This window comes from Pinus tabuliformis, chromosome 1_2 (genome assembly GCF_031772625.1).
Source record: "Pinus tabuliformis cultivar Carrire ecotype Pingquan chromosome 1_2, CPIR1, whole genome shotgun sequence".
Lineage (NCBI taxonomy): Eukaryota > Viridiplantae > Streptophyta > Pinopsida > Pinales > Pinaceae > Pinus > Pinus tabuliformis.
Genome location: NC_142298.1, coordinates 49,556,985 through 49,575,581, shown reverse-complemented (window position 1 = coordinate 49,575,581; position 18,597 = coordinate 49,556,985). Strand labels below are relative to the sequence as shown.

Genomic DNA, 18,597 nt, shown 5'->3' with positions numbered 1-18,597 from the left:
CCAAGCAAGAAAGGTTAATGGCAGCATATGATATCAAAGAGGAAAAGATAGTCCTCAGCCATTTTAAACCCAAAATACCGCAGCCTCACTCAGCTGCAGATTTTGTTAGAACAAAGCTAGAGGTCATGGCAAAAGACATTCACCCCATGGATCAGATAGAACTGCATAAGCAAACAGGGGAAATGGTCTATGCCACATTGGTAGACAGGGCCACAATGGCCCATGAATTAAAAGAATCTCTGAAGAACACCAACACTCAGCTTGACTTAGAGAGAATGTCCTCCACGGCCAAAGACAACAGAATCAAAACATTGGAGGACATTATTGTGGACTTAGGACATGATCCTAAGGATCCTAAGGGTGTGAGGGCCCTTATGAAGAAGAAAGATGATGACATTGCTGCATTGAAGAAGAGACTGAAATTGCTTCCTACTGAGCACCCTCAAACAGGAGAATTGCAGAAAGAAAAGGAAGCTGAGGATCAATTGGATCTATTGATGAAGCTGAACCAAAGAGTGATTGATCTGGAAGGGGAGCTAGAAAAAGCACTCCAAGACAAACAGGGAGAATCAACCTCCCAACCTCCTCAAACTGCCCCAACTACTGCAGCAACTACAGAGGCAGCAGCGACCCCTGCAACGGCTACAACAACAACAGATGCGGCAGCAGCAACAACAACAACTCCTGAGGCTAACATAAGCCTGGATGATTTGACCAAAGCTGTCAAAGAACTGGAACTGCAGGCTACAGAGATCAAACAAGCCAAAGAGAAATTGGCAGAGCTAGAAACTAAGTATGATAAATCCAAAATGACAGTAGCAGAGCAGACCAGAGAGATTAAGGCCCTAAAGGACAAAATAAAGGCCTTGGAAAAGGAACTAAATTTAGAGAATACTCTGGCAGAGATAAAGAAGATTTTGTGGACCCGGATTGACCACTCCATTACCAAACAGTGGAAGTCAATCAAAATAGTGCATGAGCAGATGGAATTAATAGGCCAAGCACAATTTGAAAGCCAGAAGGCCAGAGCAGCACTGGGGAATAAGCCTGAGCAGGCCAACAGGATGATACATTTTCTCAATAATCACACCAAGGAGGAGTTGGCAGCCCTAAACATCAGCAACAGAACAGATGTTGTTCTAACAGTTAAAAAAGTGCTGACCCTCAGAAATTTTGTGCAGACTGTGGAAAGAAAATGTCAGGAAATGCAGGCTGAGGTAGATGACTACAAACTTAGAATGGGAGCATTGCAAGATAAAGGATTGCCCAGCCTATTGACCGGCACAGGAAGACTGCTCACCCGTGAGCAATATGCCACTAGGATGACAAATTTTATTGAAAATCAGATCACAGCATCCACCAGTACTGCTGAAGAAACAGGACCTCCATCAGGGCAGAGCCTCTATAACAAGCTAGAAAATCTATTCTACATTGAGCATGAAATCAATCACTTGTTTGAGGTCCCACCAAATTTTTACAGGTATACAGAGGCAGATGAAACTTTGATAAAAATACGAAGACACCAACTGCCCAAGGAAGATTGGTGGCAGGCAATGCTGCAAATTTTGCCTCAATAATCTCGGTTTGGTCTATCCTAATCAGCTTCAGGTCAACCAAAGTCAAAAAGCAACATGAGGACAGCAGGCAGGGTGGGTAAAAGAAGTGACTCAGCATGATACTACGACAGCAAGCCAAAGCAAAGGAAACGCGCAAATTTTGGGCAACACGGCTCCAGCCGACTCAATGGGTCACAAAGTCAAAACTTTCTGACAATTTTGGACAGCTAATGCACTGAGCAGTTATTTCAGCATTTACTCTCTCAGCTGTAATTCTTCAGGAGTTGGCACAGTATTTATGAGCCATTAATTCATCAGCTAGATATTTTTGTATCTAAATTTTGTATATATACCTCCCCTTACAATGTATTTGGGGTTGGTGATTTTCTCTCTGAGACACTATATTGTATATGTTCAGGTTATCTAATACAAAGGCTGGAAAAGTTCACTATCTCTTGACTGTTTGATGTCTAAATGATGATCTACGTGCTGTTACAGAATTCCTGTGGTGTCTAATGGAACAATAAGTTATCCTGAACTATGTTTTGTCTTTTTATGTCTACTTAATTCATATACATGTTTCACTAACCTAGCAATAGAGAAAAAGAATGGTATAGGAAATGTTTGATTACACCCTGTGCTCAATCTCTGTTGTTAAATATGTTTTCTTCAGAATTAATCATAAACATGAATTCTTAATTGCTCATGTTTGTATTCGTTCTATCAACATGAATGTTATTCAGGAATTCTTAAATGCTCCTAAGTAATGTTTCCACTATTCCCCATATCAGTTTACTGAAAGATCCTTAGTTGCCTTTCACTCCCTGATTTCATCCCATCATATTACAGATTCGAAAAATTGTTCCACAGACACTTGTCTGGCTCTGTAGCATCACTGTTTCTTCAAAACAGACATTTCAAGCAATTAAACATCACGGACTCCATGCCCAATGGCCTAGATCACCCTGCAAAAACATACCTGTTCTGACTGAAATCATCATTCCAACAAACTTCAAAACAAAACCTTGTGCATCATAACTAGCCTAAAACCTCACCAAAACAAAGATAAATCAGAAAGAGAGAGCCCTCTCTGGTTACAGGTAGGCTAGGACCTGTGACCAAAAGATTGGTTAGTGGTTACCTCGGTCGTATTCCCTTGGGAGTCAAAGGGAACAACCTGAGTGATAACACATCAAACCGAAAGAGTACATAAGGTGGAATTTTCAGTGTTGGGTCTGTAGTAGTTTCTTAGTACAGCAGGAAGTAAATATTTGTGGCACTCAGCTCGGCAGAAGCAGAATACATGGTTGCCAATCAAGCAACATGTGAGGCAATCTAGATGAGAAAGATACTTGTTGGATTCTTTGGTCAAATGATGGATCCAACTGTGATCTACTATGATAATCAAAGTTGCATCAATATCTCTAAAAATTTTGCTTTTCATGATCGATCCGAGTATATAGATATCTGGTATCACCATTACAGGATTATGTGCAGGGGCAGATAATGTTGTTGCAGTACATTCTGACAAAGGAACAAGATGTTGATATTTTAACAAAGGCCTTTTCAAGAGGGAAGTTTGAGTTCCACAGGTGTAGGAGAGGGGTGGTTGATAATCCTTTTCTTGCTGAGAGGGAGCTTTGAAAAATGCAGTGAGAAATTCTCAATTTGATTTTTCCTTGATTAAATTGAGAAAATTCAAATTTCCACATCAACAGATAACTTGGATGGTGTTAACCTATGTGGCATGGCTTGTATCACTCAGTTTACTTATTAAATTCGAGTTGGAGGAGTTAGAGTTCAGTTAATCATGTGTGATTGCTAATTTATAGCAATCAAGGTCAGTTATCTAAGGTTGTTTTAGTTAAACTAGTTCTAACTATTAGAGAAACTAGTGGAAGGTCAATTAAGCAATGGGACTTCAGTCAAACTCAGTGATCATCTAGTTAACTGATCAATTAGCCCAAAATAGCTAGTGCATGTAGAGAATTCGAGTTACCCAGTTGAGGTGGAGATTCCAAGGCAGTATAACATCAGTTGTAGACTAGTCTTGAGTGTACAGGTGTTGCATGCAGTCAGATGATCAACCTAAAGGAATTGTGCAATTCAATTGAGGGAATTTCCTAAATAATAAGGGCTAATTCCTCAAGGAACAACACAAGGAAATAGGAGCTCAAGCTGAGGCAAAATTTGACTAAGTCTGGGTCAGAGGCCTTCAGTGAGCATAGAGATAGGTTGTGCCCTTGTAGGGTGAGCTCAATTGAGAAAAACAATTATAATACATCTATATTTCATTTGATTAATGCAAGAGACATTGGGGTTTTTAGCAGATTTCTTTCCCCAGATAAAAATACTTGTTGCATGTGTGTTATTCCTTCTTGCATGTCTAAAATTTTGTTCTAAATTGTGAAATAATGTTTGCAAATCAATAGTGTAGATCTGTGTCTTGTGATTTTGATTAAAACTTCATGAGCAGTTGCAAATATACAACCTAATTTCTACAAGTGTGGTTCTAAATCTATTAATCAAATGAAAATAGCATTGGATACATGTGGCACATATTTAGAGGATAAGCATGTTGCACAAGAACACTTGAATAATAAACCATGGAAGAGGAAGTTTTTTCTAACAACTTCTTAGAGAGTGCACCATCTTAGAGTAAGGATATTGATCCTAAGGAGGATCATGCTTGAAGGGCATTTCACTTGTATGGAATTATGTCCTTATTATGTTAATATCCCTTGGTTATTGTATGTATAAGGGAGGATAGAGTTATTGTATATTTTGTCATCATTGTACTTTATTCATTGTATTGTCTTAGATAAGTCTTGTATAGAGAAATACATTAGGCTCATGAGGAAACCCTAGTAGTATGACATTAGGGTGCATGAGAAAACCCTAGAATAAGAAAAGGGGAGAGAGAGATGTCTTGTATGTTTCATGGAGATATTTATTTTGTGTGAATTTTAGGTTTTCTCATGTGATGCTAGGGTTTATATTATGCATGTAGACCCTAGAGAAGAACATGGAGTTGGTGTGATTCATGATGATGACTATGATGGATCTTGTTGTACTACTATATTTTCTAACCTAGTAGAAGACATGGACAATGGAGCTAACACCTTGAATGATTTTAAAACACCGTTCTTATGGGAGGTCAACTAGAGATCATGATGAGATGAAATTTATGAGTCTTGAGCATGGTGTGATGCCTTTATTAGAAGACAAGTTGGTTATTATATCTTTCATGATGTTCCATGGAGGTGTTGCTATTTATGTTGATGTAAGAGTTGAAGGCCAAGGATTTGAGTACACAAACCCTAGGATGGACAAGTATATGTGGAGGTTAGGACTATAGTTGTGTTTCCATGCACTTGTGTGATGCAACATGGCTACAGTAAACCCTAAGGAAGAAAACATTACTAGTGTGAAGAGCATATGTGATAAAAGCTTGTTGAAGCCAAGGGAGGACTTGTTGGTGTTGATGCTAGCTTGTTGTGGATCTTTGATGGTGGTTAGGGTTTTCATGATTTTACCTTGTTAGACTTTAGTGAGCAATATATTAGGCAAATTTTGTGATAAATTTGTTCACATGTATTTCATGTCTTTTATATATGTGTAAGTATCTTGTTATCCAAAATTGTGTAATTGAAAATTTGATTTATTCTCTCACATTATCTTTAATATTAAGTAATTTCAAAGATTTATCATTCATGTTGATTTGATATAACATAGGGTTGAGATTATTAAGTGATTTAATATAGAACTTGAAGACAAAAACTAATATATTTCTATTACATAAATTATTGTAATAAAGTGATTTTCAGATTTAGTATACACTTGGAGAAGTGTGCCATAATGGATAAAACTTGTTGCAATTTGTTCGGGAACATCATTCACACGTATCACCAGGAATATCACTAATTGACTTGTCTTTAAAAACCAAATACAAACACCTTCAACAATACAACATGTCAGAGTGCTCACTTCATGCAAATTCAACCTACCAATCGAAAACTTCAACATCAAATAAACAAGCACTTCAATTCATAGAACATGTGCCATGAAATACACACGCACACACACTCAAATTGTCTCAAATGTACACTTTTAACAAAATGGCATGGTGTGTCCAATATACAAAACAACACCTCAAGTCTAAACATAGAATTATAGCATATGGCAACCTATATAGAAAATGACTCTAATATACAACTGACATATCATGCCCAAACATGATCATATGTCATATGATGTTGTATATATAAAATGCATCTCATTGGTCACTCATTAACCACTTCCACCCTCACCACATCATATGTACCTAGGAAGTCAATAATTCTTCTCTCACCAGAAGAAGGAGCTTGACGTTTCTTCTTTTGTGGCATTCATCCCTTTAGGGACTCCACAAAGAAACAACATTCTCATTAGAATTTATTTCTGGAAATCAATTATACACTTACAAACTAATACTTTATTAGTGCAGCCATATAATTTAAATGGTTGGTAAATTCCAATAAGCGTCAATCTATAAAAAACCTCAAAACACTTACTTCATGCTACATTTCATGTTGGTAAAATTAAAAAATTCATAAAAAGTAACTAAGATTCTTAACCATGTAGATTTACTCTACTTTACTATGGATATTCTTAATATGTAAATAGGTTTTGTTACAATATATGAGCCAAATACATGGTTGATGGATACCACATACCCAAAAACCACATCTCACTCCCTATGACACTTCTTCATATGGCATTTTTTTAATTAATCAATTTAATTAAACAGACAAAAAGAACATAACTACTTTGGAAATCAATCTCAACCTTTGATTTCTGTATACTACTAAGATTCTAGAATAATTTGTGGAGGTTAAATACCTACCTTCCACCTAATAACTATTGATAATTAAATTAGCAATTGCCCCAAAAGTGCAAAGAGAGGCCGATAGGTTTGTTAATTTGGAAAAGTTGTATGAGAAAGACATTTGTAGACATGTATGCCATATGTTTTGCATTTTCAAAAATAGCAAGATCAACCTTTGAAGATGAAAAGTCATACATTAGATCCCAACTTTAATTAAAACTAACTATTACCCACACCCTAATTGAAAACTATAAAAATTATATTTATGTTTGTTTTAATGTTTATACATTTTAATTTAAAATAAAGCTATTGTTTGGTGGTGTTATAAATTATTTTATTTTATGTAAAATAGTGTACATGTTCATTCTCTCCTTTTTTCTTTTCACCTTCTAACTTTCATCATAGAATTTAAGTTTTATATTATAATAAATATAAAATATATTTTAAAAAATCATATAAATTTTATTCTTCTAAAAAAATTTACCAAATTTTTTATTATTATAATAATTAGCTAATTAACATAATTTATAATTATTATTTAAGTTGTATAGCAATAATATTTTTAAATACACTTTGGTTATTGTTTAAATATGAATCCATATGAATAAAATTTGGACGATAAAGTAACTAAAAAAATATTTTTTTAATTAAATTTGATTAACACAAGCAACTCTCCTCCATCCCAGATTACTTCATGCTCGTGATGCTAATAAAGATTGATTCATTGAAACTCACTATCATAATTTTCAGAGAGCATGTATGACATGTTAATCCTTTCGAGCAATAAAGTATTTATCTGGCCAGATATCATAATTATAAAATACAATTAAAAAACTTGAATGCATAAAGCTAACTACCTAACTACCCTATGTGGTCAAAAGGTCAAAAATATGTAAATCATGATTACAAGCTCAACACTTTACTAAAAATTATAGTTAAAAAAAAGAAGTAAAAGTTTATTCTTAAAAAATATATGTATAAGTGCAAATTTAAAGGAGAATTGTCTACATTTATATAGATTTTAGTAAATCACTGCATTAAAACAAATAGTAAATCACTCAAGATTTTAGTAAATCATTGCGTTAACAACTTCCAGCGTTCATATATGAATTAGTAGCCATGGAGAGACATTGTAACCACCATTGATTATTTCAAAGACTTTCAGCGTTCATATATGAATTAGTAGCCATGCAATAGACATTGTAACCACCATTGATTATTTCAAGGAGTTGTTCAACCTGCTCTTCTCTAGAGTCCTTGTGAACAACGAGACTCACAAGCTCACTAAAGGATAATGGCAGAAGAGTGTAAGGTTCTTTCTTCATGAACATAAAAGATCTCAATCTTTCTATTTTAATTATTAAAATAAATCACAATTCTAAAATTAAACTCGGCAAAAAGGTTCGATTGTAAGGTTCTTTCTTCCTAAACATAAAAGATCCCCTCCTCTCTATTTTAATTATAAAATAAATCACAACTCTAAAATTAAACTTTTTTTAATTTATTTTAAAAAATAATTTTGTTAAATAGATTCGAATAATTATATACTTCAAACATCACATATTAAAGTTTTTTAAGTTTCGATGAAGTTATACATTATTTATTTTGTTTGAGAATAAAGTTGTAATATAATATCACATATTAAAGTTTTTAAAGTTTCGATGAAGTTATACATTATTTATTTTGTTTGAGATTAAGGTAATATAATCACAATGCTGGAATGTCTACATATAATGTAAATTATGTTTTTATTATTATCAATATCAATGAATAATTCTATATAAATAGACCTGTAATATAGGATGGCTATCTTAGTTCAATGAAATGAAGAAATTGACTTTAGCCGAAATGCAAACTGATAACAATTATGCTTATATGATAACACTATCATAGTTGAACAGACATCCGGAGAAATTCAAATGAGGTGAACAGACATCCGGAGAAAATTCAAATGAGGTTAAGGAGCATCGCTATAACAACTCAATTCATAAAAAGATGTTGCTCTTAACGTTTTACATTCGCGTTGAAGCTGAAGAAATTTCTCTTCATATGCCAATTCAAAATTCCTACAAAATTTAACATTTTTCTCATGGCTGGGATCTTTCTTCACACAATCTATAAACATTTCAATGGGGAAAGCTAATAGTGAAATTGAGATTAAGGATCAATCATCATCACCAAACAAGTATTCCCATATTCACTAACTTCTAACAAGTATTCTCATATTCAAGGATCCAGTAAGCAGTTCCACAAATGATAAGCTTCTCCTTTGCTCAATGCTTTGATTTTCCTTCCCACATAAAAGGCATTTTGAATTCTCCTCATTACCACAAAAAGCACACAACCAGTGTTTGCAACCCTACATTAAAGTGAATTAAAATCCCCGTGCCCTTCTAACGAAATATTATGTAAACTATGGTTCAAATCCCAGTAGATCAAACTAACCCAAAAAAAATACCAGTAAAAATTGTGGTGATTACCATGAAGCAAAGTCCTGCTTGTTGATGAATACAAAGAGCACACATCAACTTTTCTGCAGAGCCCTGAAGCACTATATCTATGGGATGTATCTTAGAATTTAGAGCGGAAATGAAAAAGCGGAAATCTTTCTTTTTGTATGAAAAAATTGAACAATTATCCATTGTCAATATTTACCTATATGTATAAAATAATAATAATAATAATTTAATTTTAAAATCAGTATAAAATAATAATGATAATTTAAAATATAATAATAATAATTTAATTTTAAAATCAGTATAAAATAATAATGATAATTTAATTTTAAGATCAAAATCTATAAAAATATATAGATTTGAAGTTGTAATTTTATTAATTCTTTAAGAAAAAATTGCGCTTCCAAAATTTTACTCTCGCAATAAATTCAGAATTTTGATATCTGATTTCTATTTATCAGATTTCAATAAAAATACCTTAAATATTTCATCTTTCACTGACTATAATTTTATACATTTCATTATTTATTTTTATCTTACTCTTCCGCTCCCTAACTTACAGCCTTTCTAGCTTTTTGCTGTCAACCTTCGAGTCAAGAATTTAGGACATACTTATTAAACATCCATGTTCTCGATAAAACTTTGAAAATTAACGCAAAAGAGATTTCAAATTTTCAATATTCAATATAGCTGCTCATGTAACCATTGCTTTAAGCAGAATTTCGATCTTGTCCTATGTGATATACTGTTATCACAGAGATGACATGTATAGACTTCGATCTTGTCCTACGTGATATACTGTTATCACAGAGATGACATGCATAGACTTAGCAATTTTTTTATTCAGGTTGATCGAAAGTACCTCAAACTAAACAGCATAACTAAAAGCAAACATTTTCTTAGGGTTAAAAGCAAACATTTTCTTAGGGTTAAAATCTGAAAGAACCCCATAAACATAATGGATATGCTCCTTCATACATCATTTCATCATGTTGTGTCAGGTGAAATGAGTACATGGACTTTAATTCCAACCAACTTTGTGACGTTGAAGTATACATTTGTCACCACTGTTACTCCTTTGAATTCTGCTTGAACAAAAGAAAATGTAGAATTCTATGAATTGGTGTTGGAAATTGAACAATAGTTAAAATGGTTTCTGGATCACAGAGGAAGGCATGCTGACAGAATTTCTACAACTATCATTGGTCATCCTTCTTATATATCTCTTCAGTCTCTTCATTAACAAGGAATAGATGATCCCCTTCTCTAATGACATCGATGTCATCTATTTCTGCAGAATCTTCACTCAAAACTTTCACAGGCAAATAACCAAAATTTTCACCTGCGAGAACAACAATTCTGTGAATGGCTAATTGTAAGATCTTCTGCAGCGCTCTAATTTCGAATATTATAGGAAATCTGAACTCATGAAATCATGAGTTCATATATAAAATAAATACTTACCACCAAATTTTAGTAGCTCCTGAATTGCATTTGGCAAGAGTATTAGTTTCCCTGGTTGCCTGTTTGCTTTGATGTAAATTGGGTGATGCCTGTGGATCGTCACTCTTTTAGGAAGAGAAGGGCTTGTCCAGCAGGAACACTTAATTGCATGACTCATGCCACCAACACTAGGGTTGGTGTTGGAAGGCATTGTGACTATACCGAAAAGAGAATTGTCAAAATTAGTAACTATTTTCCTCTGCAATCCATTAGGTGGAGTGGAAATTGTATTTATAAAATGATGAATGCCATTTTCCTCTGCATATCCTGAAGGGTTCGTGATCTCCGCGTGATTTTGCTCATCTGGGTTCAATGGGACAGATGAATCTTTGATAGATAAACATAAGTGTGAATATATTGACAGATTTTTCTTGAAATAATTCCCGTATTTCTTCATGCCCTTGATGCTCTACCAAAGCTTTTGGTGTCCAACCACTACAATCTGTTTTATTCATGTCTGCTCCATGGTCCAGAAGATACTTCACTACCTCTGTCAATCCATCACTGATGGATAATGGCAACATGGAGGGTTGTGTTCCCATCTCCATTTGTTGCATTTATATCTGCTCCATAACTTAGTAAATCGTTCAACATATCCAAATCCTTATTTTGTGCAGCAGTGCAGAGGAAACTGCCAACAGTACCGGACTGAAGATTTGCACCATTGTCACAAAGTAATGTGGCAACCGGTTTATGTTGGCCCAGTATTGCTTCCCACAGAGGAACACTTCCGTCTTCATCTGTTAAGTTTATGAAATGTTAAATATAATCTGGTCAAATTCTTCATTTTATTAACGGTGGCAATAGTTTGAAATTTAAAAAGATGTTGATTTCACTGAGCTTTAGAGAAAATTTTAGAAAAAATGTTTATATTAAGAAATACACTCCTTGATTGGGAAAACAACTAACGAGTGCACAAGGGAGGGGAGAATATACCCTTGCTATTGACATCTGCTCCATATTCTAAAAGAAGGTTGACACAATCTTTAAAGCCATTTGCTGCAGCAATGTGCTTATAACAAAACAAAACAAAATGGAAAGTTTTAATCGGTTATCCCACTCATAGCAGTGTATGCTTTCAAATGAAAAGATGTACTTAAGTCAGGAACCACAAAAACGTAAAGAAAGTGTTGCGAAGACCATGAAACTCTACTGATCAAAATGAATTTTAGTTTTGAAATTTACCAAGGGTGTGCGGCCATTGTTGTCTGATTCATTAGGATCCATCCCTCTTTTCAATAATTGCTCCATTAGAAGGGCATCCCCTATTGGAGCAATAGAACATAGACAAACAGGTACATCCATTCTTCTTTTAGCTAGCAACTAATCTATTTTTTTTGAAAGTTGTCCAAAAGTTGGGTCCTTCAGTTCCTTCAATTGCTAGAGTCATATCAACATGAAGTTAAGTTTTCCTGCAATACTAACCAAGACATTACAATAATACATTTAATTGATCCTATTCCTAGAAAAACCTATTATGGTAAGTTCACTCGGCATATTTATCGTAATTCTTGCTTGCAAACCTTAAGAAGGTTGTTCATGATGGTCGTTCCATCTGCATTATTAGATTGTAAAATATTCATGAATGAATTGCGGTTCAGTCGCAAAAGTTGAGAAAGCCTCTTTGTACGGATTGTGTATGGTTGTGGTCTGTAACAGAGCACTCCAATTTCTCCAAAAACATCTCTGGGCTGGGACTGCCAAAGAATCTGGAATGCAGCAGGAGATGAGTTTACAATAAAGAAACCAGCTGACTTAGTTTTGTGATTTCAAAATAATGTATGTGCTACTAATGCCTAGGGAAAAACAAACAAGTCATTTGGAATGAGATATGTCATTTCTGTACTTCAAATTTTCCAATATGACTAAAACATAAAGTGAGACAAATGGTTGCTCCAAATTTATTTGTGGATGAGATGCAAACATTCTAATTTTCATGCTTATTATGTAAAAAAGTTCTAAAGCGACTGAAGTAATGTAATAATTCTCCTAACAAGAAGATACTAAGAGCATGCATAATCACTTTCTTTAAAAAGATTTAACTTGCCTGCTCTGTTTTACCCTCGTCTTTGACTGCTAGTATGTCCTGCAGAATGAAACAAAATTTCAATGTTTTTGTAGCTCCACATGAACATTTACAATGCTTTGTGCAGTTCTCTGTTTGAAGACACATTCAGCAAAAGAAATAAAGTGAACCACTTAAAAGTTCTGAAATTTTAGACTCTGTAACATTCAGAAAGATACCTACCACAGCACTAGACACTAACACATAAAATTATTAATTAATTTAGTTTGAGTTGTCACAATTTGAAGCCTTGGATTGAGCTTGTGCAGGGGCCACGAGCCGAGAGAGTCCTCCATGAACGAAAAAACTGAACAAACTAGAGCTCATATGCTCATGTCTCTGTTGTACCAAAAGTAACCAGGCAAAAGTAACCAGGGATCCACAACTTTGTTTTCATTTCGGTCACTAGTTGAACATTCTTCTTCCTGATTATCCACTCCTCTTTGATGCATTTTGTTTATTTTTAGGTCTGAGACCTGTACTTTTTCTTTGGAGATAATGTCAGATGTGTCCTGGGAAGAGATTAGTTGATCTTCTTGACGGTGATTTGAGGCGGGCCGATCAAACAATCCACTGGGGCATTTGAAGTTCATGTTTGAGGCCAACATATTAATGTTGTCATGTAATTGATGGGTATTGTTATATGAATTACAGAGTTGATTTTCTCTGTGAATCTGTGGCATGGCCCAAACATTGTTTCTAGGAAATACCAGAGCATGTGCAATATGCAAACCCATCACATTGTGCCTCTCACCATGAACATAATGACAGGTTAGGAAATTTAGTACAATGTCTATTGAAACCAAGAGGAATACTGGAGTTTGCATAAGAATTAGTGTGATGACTATGATCAGAATTGTTATTATTGGTATGAAGATTAGTGTGATGGCGAAGATTAGGACTAGGAAGGTGTGGCTCGGGCTGAATGTCTTCATAGGAATTACTGAGTTTTTGCAGACTGTCTTGTTCTAGGGCTTTCTTGGGTGGAGGTTGATAATAAAACTCAACGCCATTGATGACATGCTCTCTTTGCACAAATTCTCCTCTCCTCTTGCATTCACAGAGCTCCCTGTATTTTTCCACTGCTTGCTCTATGAGATTGCCATGGGGCCAGGGGATTTTCATCTAGCGCTACAACTTGATGTTTAGATAAGCATACGCATCACGAGGTCCCCCGGATAAATCTTGCTGTGCAAGTGGGGTGCATATATAGTATGGTATATGGAATTAACAGGGTTTCCTCATAATATCTATGTGGACCCTCTTACCGAGTACAGAGATGTCATAGGACTAAATACAAGCGAACGGACAGGGGAAGCTTCGTTAAAAATCTGAATCCTGCTTTGCTCCCATTTGTTAGAATATGCCACATCCTCCGGGTTCCTTCCAGAGACCTGCCCGCGTGTTTGTCTTCGAGAGACCCTCGTATGCGCTGTAATGCAACTCACAAGAATGTTGGAAAGCAATCCAAGCTTCACTGGGAAGGCAAACTAACTTTCAATTCGTGGTACTTATTCCCAACTCTTAGAAATTTCAACTTCTTCAGAAGCCCAATTTCTCGAGGGATGGTTCCAGGATGGTTCCAGAAAGGTCATTGGAATACAACAATAGCTCTGGCAAATTGGAGAGATTTCCAAGTGAAGGAGGAATTGTATCATTGAGATAATTCTCAAAAAGAGAAAGGATTTCAAGGTCGTGAAGGTTGTTGCCCAGTTGAGGAGGAATGGGCCTCTCATGTTATTAGATGATAGGTCTAAAATTTTGAGAGATTGAATGTTAGCCAATGCAGGGGATATGATACCAGACAATTTTGATCCTGACAAGTTTAGACCCACCATCCCAAATCCACCTGGACTGCAGCTTACCCCAGTCCAATCACAGATGCTTGTTCCCTCAGACCAGTTCTCCAGGACAACTGATGGGTTCTGCAAATCATGTTTCACATGAAAAAAGCCATTTTGCATTCTCTAAAAGAGCATTTGCAACTTCGTAGATGCTCACCAATACCATTATCACCATCCAATACTTGCAATGGTTTCCCATCATGGCCCTGAAATCTTCCAAGCAAATTTCAGTGTAGCTGTGTTTCATGCACAGTATGTTTGATTTCGTTTTCCACCTATCCAATCTTTGATTCGAACAGGCTGGAAGAGACAGAACTCATCCTGTATAATAGTGAATGCATTTAACATCTTGTTGAGTTCACCACTGATATCAGCACAGAATTGAATAGAGTTTTGTTAGAAGCAGCAAGCTATACAAAGCTATGATGATTCAATGTTCTCTACGTGCTTACACTCCAGACTTTATTCTTCATGGATAGGCCAGATGTTGAATGCCATGTTGCAGACTGAAGTCTCATAAGTCAGTAATATGTATCAACATGTCCTCTATCCAATAATAAGTGATTGTGTGAGGACCTCCTGGTTACTGTGAAGATGTTGATCACCAACTCAAACTTACACCAAAGAATTGGGTGGGCCTAGCATTTCGGCGGGATTATCTTGCCAGGTCGTCAGAAAAGAGGTGGCAGAGGTAGTGCTAGAGCCAAGGAAAATGGCGACAGAGGGAGTGATAGAGCCCAGGAACAGGACAAAGAGATGCAGGGACATGATTACTAGGGTCGGGAACACATCCCCTAGCAAGACAGACTCTGAATAAGAAAGAAAGAAAAACAAAGTGATTGTTTTACTTACAGGATCATAGCCTTTCCGAAGAATAAAATCCAAAGCTGCATCTGTTACTTCTAATGCGATACCTCTCTCAGCAAGACGAATCTCTACATCTTTCAACTGTAGTCTAACAACTTTTTTGAGTGCTCATGATAGTTTTGCTCGTGATTATCGAACACTCCTTCATTATCAATGCCCAAACCACTGATAGGAGAGGTCTTCCCAAACAATCACCTTCAACCCCCTCAGCAGTTGCAACCCGTTCATACCAACAAAACGAAATGAGACTCAAGCTCCACAGAGTTCTCTAAAGGCTTGTCAGAGCTTTGTTGAACCATGTTAATTCCATGCACCCCAGTCGTCGTCTAAAAGCAGTTAGAAACAATAATGAGTACATATTTACAGAGTTTGAGAATTTTTGACTTAACAAAAAGAGAAAAATCGATAACAGGAAGAACAAAATCAGAATTCACCCGAAAGACAGAAAAGGGGAAAATAGTTCACCTCCATCTACTAAGAATAATTAGATGGATAAAAGCGGTCAGCTTCAATTTCTGCTACTGCAACCACTCTCGGAGATGAACTGTCCCAACGTGGTTCTAAGCTTGGTGTACTGTCCTATGGGCGCTGAAATGAGTTCTATCATTTGCAGCAAGAAGAATACTTCTCCATCTAGCCCTGCCTCTGTTGAAGTTCAAGAGAGAGGCAATAGAGGGTGACTATTCCACCGAACACAATCAAGACAATGAAGTGGGCAGCGCTGTGACTGAAGAATGAAAGACAGCTAGAGTTGGAGGAAGGTTTTGGCGAGATCGAAGGGAAAGAATGTTCGAGGGCTGGAGAGACTGGGTAGTGGAATAAACGAGGCGCCGAAATTTGCGGAGATTCGGACAGTTTTGATAACACAAGGCGTAAGAGGAAGAGGCGAAATATTTGTAATTGTAATTGGACATACGTGATAATCATATGGTGAACAGATGTCATGTTTAAACAGGAAAGGTAGACTAAAATCAGAGAGGTCGACTGATTCAAAAGAAACGCTTATCAGCCTAATTAAAATGATAGAAGCCTTGTTTCAAATTAGATAGGTTTATTGACATAATAATTCAAGTTTATGAAATTTAATTAAGATGTTATAATTAATTGGGAGTGTTTGGTTTTTTTCGTATCTCAACTTTTTTAGTGATATTACTTTACAATAGTCCCAGAGTCAGAGTATAGAATTTAAACAAAAAAAATTGGAATCAATTTAATTTATCAAAAAGAAAAATTATTAAAGAATAATCTCACAATACCACCAGTCAAGAGTCGGAGCATAGAATTTAAACAAAAAAAATTGGAATCAATTTAATTCATCAAAAAGAAAAAATCATCAATGAATGATCTCATAGTGAATGTCAACCTTATTTGATGGAGATACATTGGCAAGTGGAGTACTTAGTCGCGCAATCTGCTTATACGTTGTTAGATGGTCTATGAATGACATCTGTGTGGGTGGATGGGATGGCAAAGTGGTGGAGGTAGGGGACAATTTACACTCATGGGTTGTATTAATGAAGAAATCGTGACCAAGCTAAGTTAGATCCAATTTTAGGGCAATTTGATGATATTGGTGGACAATTGGTGGGAAAACAATGATTGGTAGTGAAAGATGTGGAGGGAAATAAGATCAAAGAACTGAGAAAATGGAGGAACTTGCATACACATTTATAATATTTCAATTAGTAAACCAAAATAAGATAATGAAATAAACATTTAAACAAAATCTAATTTTACACATGATACCTGAGAAGGGGAACATATGTCCTCCCTAGGTGGGCCTGGCTCCTCCCCTGGTGTTACCACAATCTATAAAAACATTAAATGAACACTAAAATTATACTAAAAACTAAAAGAATCTATATTATGGACTAAAAAGAAATGAAAAAAATTGCAAGACAGGATAGTTTTTAATTCGCCATACCTTGTTGTGTGGTACACTAAATGAATAAGTGGCATCAAGTGCAATATCAGTGGCCAAAATTAGAACTGATGCATTCATAGGGATAAGAGGAGTACTATTAGGGTGTAGCAATTGCAAAACAACTATAAATTTTTTATGTGTATGTGTGTGTGTGGTCAAGCTAATAACCTCTTCCATAAAACTATGGTGCCTATTGCTCTCCATATGGCCATAATAAATATGCCTTGCAAATGGTACATCTATGAAGCTCAATTGGGCCTCCATGTCGTCTCTACTGGTCAAGCCTACTGCAGAGTCAGATGGTCCAAACCCCACCCAAAACATTTGTTTTTGGTGGCTCCTCGTGCAAAAATGCCACAAAATTGCCCCATTGCACTAGCATGTGAGTCAATGAAGCTAGCATCATCTCGATCTAAACAATGTTATCCATGATGATAATATGTTGGGTAGGGGGGTTAGGCCTATGTTTAGGTGGACAAGGATCTAGTGTTGGGTTATGCCTAGCATTTTGTATATCTTGCGCAAACACACGAGCCACCCCATGGACTTCCCCCATGACAACTCCTAGCTGAAACTCTACCAATAACTTCCTCAAAAGTATAGAGGTACCTCCCTATTATTACAGAGAGATTTATTGAATACCATAAACCACCTATCCATCCAATTGTCTATAAATGGTTGGTAGGTGCACTAGTCCATACAAATACATTTTTTGGTTACTAGTATCAATGGTTGTCTCCTTGGTTAACAAACAAAGACAATAAATCTTGTTTATTAATGTTGAGGTTTCTAATTTGGTCTTTATTTAGACTGGCTCTATAGTTTTCATACATTTTAACCCTATAATAAGAAATATTAGTTAACTAGCTTTAGAAATTGGAGATGGATGATAAAGTTGAGCTTAATGACCTTGCAAGAGACTCATGAGGACTCTCTAGTGTTTTGGAGATCTTGTATTGGTGACCTTAGTGTACCTAATAATGTATCGATTTCATCATTTGGATTTCTTGGTTCTTGGTTTGGGTTTCCACAGTTTTAAATTTTGGTTCAGTGATGATGGGTTTGGGATATGATTAGATTCCATAATTATCCAATTTCCTTGCAATTCAATATAATAATTGTGTTTGAGGATATAAATTTGGTTTTTAATATATATATAAAAATATATATATATATATATATACTATAATGCTTACTTGACTCCAAAGAATGTTGTTTATTTGGCACTCAAGGTTGTTTGGGAAGCAAGAATTTTGCTCAATCTCTCCCAAAAACATGTTGCACAAACCTAATTTGGTAAAAAAAATGGAGTCGCAGGTGCATAAATTATCTTTTTATTAGGAATGCATGCATGTTCCTAACCGCGTGCATGTTCTTAACCATTTCAAGTTGGCATGTTGGGGCTTATCAAGCTTGGACACGTGTGATCTTAAGAATATGCACACATTCCTAATGGCTCCATTGCCACTTTTTGGGCTATCATCTTCGTGTGCTCACCCCCCGTAAAGCATTCCC

At 35.7% G+C, this 18,597-nt stretch overlaps 2 long non-coding RNA genes across 2 annotated transcripts; both read right to left on the bottom strand.

Annotated features, from left to right (window-relative positions):
* Nucleotides 1-10,260: 10,260 nt before the first annotated feature.
* LOC149204359 (uncharacterized) lies at nt 10,261-11,643 on the bottom strand. Its single transcript, XR_016251768.1, has 2 exons — nt 11,319-11,643; nt 10,261-11,122 (listed from the first exon to the last, which is right to left on the bottom strand). It is a non-coding gene; the product is annotated as an uncharacterized LOC149204359 (long non-coding RNA).
* A 3,590-nt stretch (nt 11,644-15,233) lies between these two features.
* LOC149204358 (uncharacterized) lies at nt 15,234-16,014 on the bottom strand. The gene is made up of 2 exons (XR_016251767.1): nt 15,624-16,014; nt 15,234-15,484 (listed from the first exon to the last, which is right to left on the bottom strand). It is a non-coding gene; the product is annotated as an uncharacterized LOC149204358 (long non-coding RNA).
* Between the last annotated feature and the right edge of the window lie 2,583 nt (nt 16,015-18,597).